Source organism: Merops nubicus, unplaced genomic scaffold (genome assembly GCF_000691845.1).
Source record: "Merops nubicus isolate BGI_N331 unplaced genomic scaffold, ASM69184v1 scaffold24284, whole genome shotgun sequence".
Classification (NCBI taxonomy): Eukaryota; Metazoa; Chordata; class Aves; order Coraciiformes; family Meropidae; genus Merops; species Merops nubicus.
This window is the reverse complement of record NW_008603921.1, coordinates 40,948-53,443: the sequence shown is the minus strand read 5'-3', so window position 1 is coordinate 53,443 and position 12,496 is coordinate 40,948.

The following is a 12,496-nucleotide window of genomic DNA, read 5'->3' as shown; positions in this document are numbered from 1 at the left end:
CCCATATGTCAACCTTAATTTGGGGCTCGGGGTTCAAACCCCAGCATTTCAGAGAGGCAACCTGACACAATCCACGTCCTACCTCTCTCTTTGCCAAGCAAAAAAATGCTGCCGTTTGGGTTCCCATGCCATTTATTTTATACTCTTTTATCCTAAAGCTCTGGCTATGTTCTTTAATATAATAAGCAAATTGCAGGTCTTGTTTTACATAACTCTACACATGAAATCTCTTCCCAGCGCTGTGCCTTTATGCTTGTCTTAAAAGTGCCTAGCAAACTGCTGCATTAAACAAAAATGAAGAGAGCTTGGGGCTCCCATACCCAGAGCCCTGGGGTTTTACAGAGCCTTCTTTGTGCAGCTTCTATTTCTGTCTGATTAAGCTATCTAATTCTCAAAGATTAAGCTATCTAAACTGACGGAGTACTGAAGCACTTAAAATGTAAATGCACTGAGCTTTAGTCACAGCCTACAGACTATCCCCCCCATCTGTATACACATGGGGGCTATTTCCTCACAATTTCTTGATGCCACACCTGCAACTTGTGGCACTTTCACATCTGACAAGTAAACAGTGCAAGCCAGGCTGAAGGACAAGGTGTCCAGGTGCATGGATGCTAGGCTGAGGGTGCAGCTAAGGCAGCTAACATGATCCTGTCTCTCCTCTCTGTCCTGCTGCCCCCACAGCCTTGCACACCCTACGTTGGGACCCACACCGTTGGGTTTCCCAGTGGCTCAGCTTGCCCTTGGTCAGGTGGCACCACTGCCAGCATGAAGTCAGGGATGGGGGGGAAGCCAAAATCACAGCTCTCTGACTGGCGCCCATTTATGTACCCACAGTAATGCACCTCAGAGAAGTGAGAGCTCTCAAGCTCCCCTCTTTCTCAGTACATCACTATGGTATTCAGAAGTCCTTTGACTTTTTTACATTTTAGAGAAATCTTCACAGAGGGAGTATTTCCAGTCTGGCGTGATGAGCCCTGGGAAGAGAAGACACACTACAGCTGTTGTGCAGATCTGGCCCTTGGGGACCACTGGGGGGAAAGTGGGGCAAGCCTGATGCAACCCTGCAAACCCCAGCACTCGGCAACCCAGGGACCTCCCAAACCACAGGCTACATCTGCTGCAGCAGCAGCTCTAACAGGCCTCCATAGACTGCTGTCCCATTAATTTGCCTAATTGCTTTTTGAACCAACGTATAGTTACAGCACCTGAAGCATCCTATGGCAATGAGCGCCACCAATTAATTATGGTTATGTGAAAAAAAGACTTCCTCCTCTATGCCTTAAAAAAATATCTGCCTGATGATTTCATTTAACGTCCCTTGGTGCTTGTCTTATAAGCAGCTGTTGCCATTCCTCCTGCTATTCGTCATGCTTTACACCTCTGCTGTAGCCCAGAGTCCTCCTTTTTCTGGGCTGAAGTTGATTGATTTAGACTCATCTCATACAGATAGTATTGAACATCTCTGATCATTCCTGTCATACGTTTCTCTTTGTCTTTTCCTGTTCAAGTACAGCCCGAATTTCGGGAGTGCCGCACACCAGCAGCCCTGAGGTTGTTCAGTGGACGCCAAAGCCGCTGGGGATTTATTTACTGCTGTGAGTAGTGCACCAAAACTGACTGCAGCCATCTCAGCAGGTGGCTAAGGGGTGTTCAATGCTATCCTTGCCTTCAGCAGAGCAGTGGTAGCGCCATGCCTGGCTCCCAGGGCTTCTGCAGGCACTGGGCTCTGAAGTGCCACCTGTGGCTAGCTCTGACACTTGTTTATTGACACCTGGGTCACTAAGCCCACAAACAATAGATGGCTGCCACAACATTTGTATTTGAGATCACGGGGACAATAGAGGTAATATGTTCATTGAGCAATTGTAAGCGTTACCTCAATGAAACAATTATAGGCACTTGCAGTAGAAATATTGCAGATAGGAAAAGAAATTACCTCAGACAGGATCAAATATGCAAAGCTAACTGTGGCTGCAGACTTCTCCCACAAGATAAACAAGTGGCTCAGCCCTCAAGGGGTATAACAGGAAAGGGGAATCCCAGAGAGCTATTCCCATGCCAGGTGTTTTTTTTGCTGGGCTTTAGCTGGAACTGTGTCTGGTGGCCCAGGGGATGGCCTCCTCCCTGACTCTCCACCGGAGCCTAGCCGGTGATGCCACCGGCCCCTGCGTCCCCAGAGCCTCTCACCCCAAGCCCTGCACACCATGGAGAGGAGCAGACTTGTGCCTGCTCTGCATCAGCCGTTGCTTTGAAGCCAAGCAGGACAAAAAATGCAAGCACAGGTTATGAAAGGAGGAGGAGAATATTTACAAGAGCTGAGCACATCAGGTGATTTCCTCTTGTCCCTGAAACACAGAGGTAATTCCAGCTTTCCACCCTCTCTGCGATAGCCACAAGGAAGAAAGACAAAACATGGGGCAGAGAAAAAGCCATGATTCAAAGCCCTATGCCCACCTCCACATATCCATCGGCTGTGGGATAACAACCCATCAGCCACTTCTCCCAGCACCATGAAACCAGGGGATCTTCAGCGTGCCAGCTCAGAGATTTTGTTTGCCATCCCTGGTGCTTTTCTAGCTCAGCATGTAATCCATCTTTCCTTAAGTACTCTGTTTTCCTTAACCAGCGTTGCCGTTCCCTTCCAAACACAGCTCTGTTTATTGAAAACAAGCAAGGGTTGGTATCACACCATGCCAAATGGCAGCCGCCTTGCTGCTGGGTGGCGCTTGACAGCGCCAAGCTGCAGGTGACAACTCCTTTTTCCAGTAGGTGAAACAGGCAAGTGCCAGCAGGGATATGCCCATAATAAACCGCCACTTATCTGTTGGGGCAGAGATTTTTCCTCTGGTTGCCAACACAGATTATAGCCTAAGTCTTCTCTTTCTTAAGCAAAAAGCATTTACAGGCATTTCCACCTTTCCTTCTCTGAGCTTATTCTGCAAAAGATGAGCAAAACAATGGCATTGTTGGCTTAGCAGGAGTGAGACAGCTCTTCTTTTAAGTGGAGGATTTTGATCGCACCCTGTTATTTCAAGTCTTTAGAATATTCACTAGACAAAGTAATTTTCTTGTCTCTGAGTAGCGTTAAGCTGACAGACTCCTTTTCTTTGAGCAAAAAGCAGTGCCGCATCTTCCCCACATACAAGTACTTTTTCGGAGGAAAAGAAAAAAGGAAAGGAAAAAAGAAAAAACAACCACATCCCCCACCGGTCAGTTAGAGGTGTATGGTTTTCCAGAGGTCACAGGAAGAAAACTGTGACTGTTCATGTAAAACCCCAGCACCTAGGAACCACTCCTAGCAGGATTACCGCCCCAAGAGAGGCGATTCCACCTGGTAGCATAACATCAGGAAGCTCATTTAGCAGCTAAAATAACCTATCCTACAAATACCCTGTTTAAAACTGTTTAGTTTTTTAAACAGCAGTGGGGCCAAAATTCAGCCTCAAACAGGATGGGGGGTGGGATGAAGGAGAGGGGCAGGGCAAAAAGATATTACCCAGAGCCCACCCTTGCAACCAGTGCAGACACTGCCCGTGTTGTTTCCTTAACTGGGGAAACAATGTGCTCTTTCAGGGGCTGCAGGTGGCTGGGGCATTGCAGAAAAGAGACATTATGGCTTTCCATGATAGTGTGGTTGAAAGGTTTGGAGCCCTATGAACAAAAAAGCCTTTGCTGAGGATATTGCTGCTGCATCAAGTATCAATGAAAGCTGCATATCTGCTATTATGAATTCGATCGCCACAGAAAATGAATGGGAAGCATTAAGAGTAGCAAAAAAAGTATTTCAAACTGCAATGAACAGCATCCAATTCATCAGTGAACAGCAGGCCTGGGTCAGTGAAATAATAGATCTGTCTGAAAGAAATATGGAAGAGCCTCGAGCAGTCTGCAGGAGCAGATGTGCAAAAGAACTAACCAAAACTGCAGGCGCTTCTGAGGTCTGATGTAGAGCCAGAGTCGAGCAAGTCAGACTGGCTGGGCGTAGGGTCTGCAGCTCCCCGTGTGAATCAGTTTATGGTGCCTTTAGTAGCATGCCACTCCCATCTTTGGAAATAAGCTTCACTGAAGAAGAAAAGCAACCTGTATCTGCAATAGCACTATAGCTCAGCTTAGCTTACATCCAAACATCACTTCAGAAACTAAACTGGCATGAAAAACATGGAGGCATTAATATAATTTTTACAGGTAGGAGAAGTAAGGGTGTGTGGTAAAGCCAGAAGCAGAACTCGGGTGTTCCAGTCTCCTATCCCTCATCCAGATCCATCTCCTTCACCACGTCTTATTACTCTGATTTCTGTACTGCTTTAGTGATGAGAGCTGCCAAATCCAAAAGCAAGCCCTGTCCACGCTGCAGCCACAGCAGCACAGCCCAGCCTTGAGTTGTTACTGGTGGGTGCTGGGGACCATGTGTGGGACTGAACACCTTCCTGCAGCAGCCTCAGCACAGGTTGCCCCTCACCTGCTGGCCAGGGCTTGGAGGGCTCCACACAGGTGTTTTCCAGGGTGTGTGAGATCCACCTGATGCTGGTGAGACCCTGCTGGTGACACCCTTCTTTGCTCACCTGTACTGCAAACTAAAGAGAGGACAGGGAGGCTATGTGCTTGGCAGGGAGTTAGATAGGACTTGGGTTTTTGGTCCAGTGTCTGCTAGACCCTGAGCCACCGGAGGTGCCACAGGGCTGGGCCAAACCCAGGGTTTGTCCTCCCAGTTCTGTGCTGCTTTGAGCTGCATACTAGGCTTTTACCCAGAGATTTCTCTGCCTGACCTCTCCGTGGCAGATGTTGTCTTCAAGGGGTGGTGACACAGGAACAGCAAGACAGCTGATAAGGTCTGATGGCTCTTTGCTCAGGGGAAATCCTCTTGACTATTGCCCAGGGCAAAATAAGACTCAGAGCCCTGAATTCCCAAAGGAGGCATCAATGCACCAGATCAAAGTCTGCTCCCCAGCTGTCACCACAGAGGCATCACCTCCAGCCATAACAGGAGGTTATAAAAACAAGGTCTCTCCCTGACACATTCCAGGCTGCACAAAGAAACCAGCTCCAAAGAAGGGAAGGAAAGAGACACTTGGCTGCAAGAGCACTGTGGACTGTGGGCCCAAGTGGCAGGCTCCCAAAAGTGTTGCAGGACAGTGGCTCCAGCCCTGGGGATGCGCCAGAGCCAACTGGGATATGGAGCAGGGGAGAGTGTGTTGTTTGGCTCTGCCTGCTCCCCACATTAGCTCCCAGAGGCAGGGATGCACCCATTTGCTTTCACTGTTACAGTCTCACAGGAAGGAAAGTAAATCCAGAGTGCTCTGGGGCACTTGAGTTATTTAACGTTCTGTGGTATAGTCCTGAATTTTTAAAGCAATGGGGGCCTGGGGGCCTGCTGCTGGCAGTGCAATTCCTCTCAGGTGGAGGTCTCCTAAAAAGCCTTGCCGCTGCTGGCACCTTGTAAAGGAGTGTGGCTGCAGGTGGGCACAGGGTCTATCACCCTGCTCATCCTGACAGCCACGGGCCTTGCTTGCTTGTGTTCTTACAACAGTGGCTGCCTGTTTGGGCCAGGCTGCTGGCGCTGCTGGCCCAGAACATGCCAAGCACCCAGTGTCAGGAGCAGCCAGCAGCGCCACACAAAGCTCACCTGACACTGAAGAGGCCAAAGAGTTGAGCTGTGTTAGTCAATGTTGCTTTGATAATTTTTTTCACATTTTATAGCTGTTGATGTTACAAGTCCTTCAAGGTACTTTAACATGAAAGATGGCAAGGTCCCTGCCTTGGAGAGCCTACAGTCTAGTACAGACAGGTAAACATAACAAGTAGAAACATTAAACCTTAGGTAGGGAGTGGGGACAGGTTGAGGGAGTATGTACAGAAATTATCTTTGGCACACCAAAGAGCTGGAAGGAGTCCATCAGAGGAACCTCCAGGCTATTTATGTATTTCAGGTAGCGAGATAAAATCATGAATAATGGGTTCCTGCAGCCTCTTTGCAGAACCAGCACTGAAGCAATGCTGACAGAGTTGCTTCTCTGCTAACATATGTCCTTCAGATGAGGAGTGCTAAATTCTCCCCAGATATACACTTTTAACCAGTAACAAACAAACAAAAAAAAAAGAAACAAGCAGCACAAGCACAGCCAGCATCCTTCCAGGTTTTAGTTTCTGTCCTTGGCTACCTGACTTGGCTACAATGTCTGTCTGCCCAGCACCATCCTCAGTATCTTTCTTTTCTCCTTTTTTTACAACAGATTGCTGCTTCTGAACTCCCGAGCTACATATGGCCCTCAAAACAAATCCCTCTTTTGAAGACAGTTCCAAATCCTGACCATGTTCTTCTTCACCATACCCAGTCCATGCTGTCTTCAGTGAGACACTGCTGAGCAAGGGAAGTTGCACACCAAAGAGAGGAACAACTAGACCCATCTTCAACAGAGCTCACTGTCACCTCGGCTTCTGCAGCTGGGGAGCCAGATTGCACCAAGGTGCAGCACAGGGGTCATCCCACCAGCACCTCTCTACACAGCTCCTCTGGATGGGGGCAAAAGATTCAAACCCATCGTGTACAGGCTTTCAAACGCTTTTGGTACCCAACCCAGGTTTTGACTAGGGAAACAGAAAGGCAAATAATCCACTCGTGCTATGCTGTCAGGCAGTGGGAAGCTCAGGCTCACAAGAACCAGAGACAGCTCAGGTGCAGAGCAGATATTTCTAGGTTTATTCTTCTCATTTGTGAGGTTTCCCTTGAGCAGACTGGCACAGGACATGAACTCTTTCCAGTAAGATGCAAAAATGTATCATCCTCCTCCCCCCACCCCGAAAAAAAAGACAAATGTACATGGCGGCACTGTTAGTTGTTTCACTGCCAAACAGACCAAACCAAAATGTCAGCTGATCAAATCACAAAGAAGTCCTGTGTGTACAGAGGCTGAAGACCTTTTATGGCTGGCTGGGGTAGTTACTGCCAGCCTAAGTCCCAGCAGCAATGGTGTGGAGTGAAGCTGTACTGTTAATAGAAAAAAAGCAGCTCCTGCCCACCCCTGCTGCTCTCATCTCCTGTGCTGCCTCTCCTACTCCACCACCCACAGCACTAGTGCAAAGAACTGGGTGAAAAAAATGATCCAGATGAATAAAAAATCCTGAGTAGAAAGCACTATTTCTTATCAAAATAAATGCCGAAATGCAGTTCGTATTATAGCAGCACCTGTGGGCTGTATGAACTTAAAATGAAGCCTGTAGTCAGGCTTCATCCTTTATCATCCCCTGGGCTACTGAGTTATGGCTCTTCTACTTGGTAGCAAATAACTGCAAAAGATTGCTGTTTTGTTGTTGTGTTTGTTTGTTTGGTTTTGTCTTTTTTGTTTGTTTGTTTGATTGTTTTGCCATTTCAACCCCAGTTTTGTGGCCACCGTCTCCCTTGTGGTTGCTGCCAGATCAAGGAGTTTGGTGTCATTATGGTATTTTTGGCTGGAGAAGGCTCTTCCCAGATAACTCACACTGCTTCCCTGCAGCCTGTCTTCAGGACACATGGAGAAACCTAGGCAAAACCATGCAACCCCAACAGCAAGAGTAGCCATGGCTCAGCTGGTGAAGGGGCCAGCAGATCATCTCCCCTTCTCATGGCTGAGGGCACATTGGGCTAGTGAGAGGCTGCCTTTGCCTGAGCCACCTGACAAACTCTGACAGAACTGTCAAATTTCTTTTTCCCTCATTTTTCTACTTGTGTTCCCCTCAGCCAGCTTCACTAGAGACTTGCCCTCCCAAATCAGCCAGGGGGGACCTCCCAGTTCTTGTGGCTCTCCTGATGCTTTTCCACACCAGGGTACCACCCACCAGTTACACAAGCCGGGATACACCTCCCTCCCCAACCCTTCCCCTCACCTACAGCAAACACCCCCTTGTTTCCCTTCTGTTTTGACGACCCTATCAAACTGCTGTGGAAAAGCAGAGGCAGATCTCCAACACCTCCTCCTCAGGCTGGTGGGTAAACAGAGACACAGCGGCAGGGAGGAGGCCACAGCCTCCTCCAAACCCTGTGAGCAACCGCTTGTATCCACAGAGGGCATACAGATTTCAAGGCACAAAGTACTCCAGAGTATATCACACGGGGAGTTACAAAGGACTTTAAAGTCACCAAACGTTTCCTTTCCCACTGATTTGGCAGTGGACACTGTAAATCCATGGTCTGCTGTAGACTGCAGCTCTCTGAGGACGGGGTCATCTGCTTGCCCTGCTGGGCACAGAGCCCAGCACTTAGCACACAGCCATCCCTTCCGGGCTCCTCTGCTATAAAATGAAAATGAAAAACAAAGGCACCATATAAGTGAATGGAATTACCAATCACTTAAAGGCAAAGTAAACAACCAGACAGACAAAAATGTTTGTAATTGCATTGACTTAATCCATGCCAAGAGAAAAGGATGTTTGTTGCACAAATAAAGTGAGTGGAAGCAAGACTTTCCTGCCTGACTGGTGGAGAGGTCCATAAATCAAGACTGGAACTCCTTGCCACGTATATGAATCAATTAAAGTACTCGATGAATCATTTATTTTCAACATAGGCAATCAGTAACAATGGTTTGATGTTCAATTGATTTCTCATTTGTCTTGCTCCCCTGAGTAATGACGAACAACTCACCACTTACAGAGTGCATGCCTCAACCCGACTGCTCCTGGAGCAGCTTCATCTGCAAGGCTTCACCCTGGGCTCCTACCTGCTGACATTTCACACCTCTTGGTCACTGGCTGCTGATGGTTTTGGCTCTGCTTGTCTCACTCATCTCATGCTCTATGCTCTTCTGCCCAGGTTCCTCCTCCTTTCTTTCTGTAGAAAGATTATATAAGTAGCAAGGCTTCATTTTCAACACGTGGCAGTAGAGCCAGATTCCTCACTAAAAAGCATCAGCATCCTACCTCTGAAAAGCTCAGAATATCAAAAACTGCCAGAAAAGAAGTACAGCTCTGTATACACCAGGTGATGTAAAACACTCCAAAGAAAGGAGGAAGTCTTTAGAACATTTTCTGTTCGATACCATATCCACATGCATTTCCTTCACCCACAGTGCCTTATGAAGTGCTTTGTGTAGACCTCTTATTCATGTTTTGGATGCCTCATGATACATTTCACTAGATAAACCTGGGTGCATATTAAAAGGAAGCCCTCAGTTCAGATGCTGGCCTATGTAGAAGTCTCAGCAATTAGGACATCACTGACCATGAATAGTCCTGTAGTCACACACAGTTAATTTTAGGGTGTGTGACTCGCATGGCCCCAGATATCCGTTCTGAAACACGCAGGCTCGGCTGCGGCTGTTGGTTGTTCCTAGCAGATACAAGGCACCCCTGGGATCAGGCCAACATGAACATTAACATAATCCTATTATGATGAATAAGCTGATAAAAGATGGGGAGGGAAAAAAAATATTGGTGCACGCTGAGCTTCCCCATTCATGAAAACAAGGTGCCCACACCCAGCTCACAGAGCTGACCATTTACTTAGGGGCACAGGGGCCAGGTTCCCCGGGGTGGATGAGGCCCCCACCATGCTCACCCATGCCTTCCCCTGTGGAAAGTGGAGACAGGAGCTACAAGGCACCCTGTGCCCGGTGAGACTGTGGCCTCAGGTTGGTCAGTGCCAACACACAAATGCCCAGTGGGCACAACAGGCATTGCAGAGGCTATGGGTAAAATTCAGGCACCAGTGAAGGCCTAAAGGCAGGTTCCTTTGGCTGTACTACAGTGAATATCAGGGGTACACAAGCTTGGCTTCACCTCTGGCTGCCTACGGTCCCCCCTGGAGTATCCCCTCCCCAGAGCATGCCATCCCCAGCACGGAGCCCCTTGCCGCTGGCAAGCAGGGCAACCGACCAATAGATCTTGCTTCTTTGTCCTTCCCCATCACTATATAACTCTTCAAAAATCGTTTTTGGCCATATTTGTGCATAAAGCAGGCCCAAGAGAGCTGAGGGATAATAAACAATTTGTTTCATCTGCACTCAGAACATTTCCAAACACTTCTTTTCATCCGCTTTACTAGAGAATATCTCAAAAATCGTTTTCCAGGAATAGCCATGATTCAAAGATTTTAGCTCCTTTGCCCACCTCCTCATCTCCAAAGCTTTCAGAGTGCAAGGGCCACTTGGGAACCAGCTGCAGGTGCCTCACTTCCAGCTCCAGCAGGAGCAAGATGTGGAAAAGTGACCGCCCCACACTCCTTCCTGCGCACACACTCTCTGACTTTTAAAACCTGCTCAATGGGAGAATATCAGTATTTTCAAGGTTACTTAAAATGCCACTCTGAAAGCTGTTGGGACACCTCTCTCAAAGAGCAAGCCTTGTGTCATTTGCTGCATTTGGGCAGCACCGTGCATGCTGCAGTTATGACTCAAAGAGTGAGCACAGCAACTAAGGAAAGTCCTTTCAAAAGGCTCCAGACTCACCTCCGAGCAGCGGGCGCATTCAGAGTTCACTGAGCCCAAATTCAGCATTAGCTGCCTGATGTCATCGTGATTGCAACTCACTTCCTTAAAACCCTGCAAGCCAGAACAGAGCTGGTATTCGCAGAGCCCGTGCAAATCATGCCCTTGGTGCTCTGGCTCCAGCTCGGGCGATGCCGAGATGAACGCTTGCAGTAGAGAGGTTGCTGCTCTGAAAAAGGCAAAGAGCCTTTTATCTGATCGTATCCATCTCACCTGAAAAATCATTAAAGAGCTTCCCAGGTAACACAGTGTGTCCTGCAGGTGCAGAGGGATTGTTTGCCCCAGTTTAGCAGCCCGTCCTCTTTACCAGGGAAGCAATCTGGCTGTCCCAAGATGGACAAACGTTCAAACCAGACCTGGAAGCTGAATAGGAGGAGGAAAACATAGTAGGCCAATTTTCACAAGTACTTCAAATGTGGGGTTGATACCCCTGGACCAACATGACACTGAGAACCACCACGTTCATTCCAAGTAGGGATTTTCATGAGGCTTTTCCATGACAAACGCCAACATGGGGTAAAGGGGAGGGAAAATGAATGGATTTCAGCAGGGCTGGTTTTGGTGGTATGGTCTTTAGGTCTACTGTGAAGCAGTCCCATCTGAGATTGGTTTCTTCAGCCCTGTCAGTGCTTAGCCCAATAATTTACTTATCTAACCCGCACTGTTAAATGTGGTTAGCCACCAGCATACACCTAACAGAGTCAAGGAATGGAAAGCAGCTGATGAAATATTACTTTGGGAATTGTCATCACTATCCAATTATCCCCAACATGTGGAGATGCCTCGCCTGGGAAGAGGGATGATGGCCATCACACTCACAGCTCAAGGAGCAAGCATGTGTGGGATCTAGTCCCTGCTGACTGCTCCTGGTCACAGCCCATTGGCTTCCTGCAGCCCAGGTGCATACTTCAGAGCCAGCAAATGCAACACCTTGAAACCACATGGATTTCTGGGATGAAGTTTCCACCTCTTTTTCCTGAGATCCAGTTGCCAGCAACAGAGGCAAGGAGCAGCTTTGAGCGGCTTCACTGTCACAAACACAAATTCCAGCTTCCTCAAACCCACCCCACCAACCTTTCTTGACAAAACTTGAGTTGATTTATAATTTCTGTAAAATTCTCAGCCTCGTACAATTTCAAGACGATTAAAAAAATCTACACATTTTCTGCACTAGTCTTGATTTTACAAGACCACACATTTTAAATAAATAACTAGCACTTTTCATAGCATTTCAAGATTTGTCGTAGGAGAAGGAGCAGAGATTTATTATTTTTTTATATTTGAAATCAGAAAAGACTACTTGTTGCCTGCTCAAGAAATCAATGGCCTCTTTGAAATGATGATAAATCCAATGGAAATGGTGAACTGCCATGAATTAATATTTTAGAAGAGGCAAAACCACTTCATTTCAGCTGGGGTTAAACTCGAGTAAATCTTTCAGCTGGATTTAGCAAGTGAATTTGAACCAGCATCACCCTAAGTCAGCTCCATGGGCAGGACAAGATATGCAAAGATTACATCATCAGATTTTCACATTATGATCACCCAGGATAAGCAATACCGCTTCAAGAATCATAAAAGTAGATGAGAACAGGTGACACAAAGAGAAATACTCAAAACTAAGCCCTTTGTGGATCCTCTGCTGTACCACTGTTCCTCTCCTTACAGGTTTTATAATGAAAGCCACTTTGAATTATTTGTATGCATCTTGCAGTCCCTTCCATCCTTCCCTGCAGGAAGGATCTTTCCCTTGCCTGGCCCCGTGACACTGAGTCACATGCCCGCTTAGGTCACCTGCAAGCTTTCTGCTGGGACGCCCTCTTCCCCAGCTCCGAGAGCAGAGCTCCACGTGACTTTATCTTTATTCCCTTCAGCAGGCAATGAGATCATCCTGCTGGTGGCCCAGGACTTGCTGCAAGTCTTCTCAGGCTGCAGTGATTCACGGGGAAGATGCCGGAGGTGGCTTTGGTGGAGCATGGCACCCGTGACTCACCGCCGCGCTGGAGAAACACCCACGGCGCAGCGAGCTGGCAGGG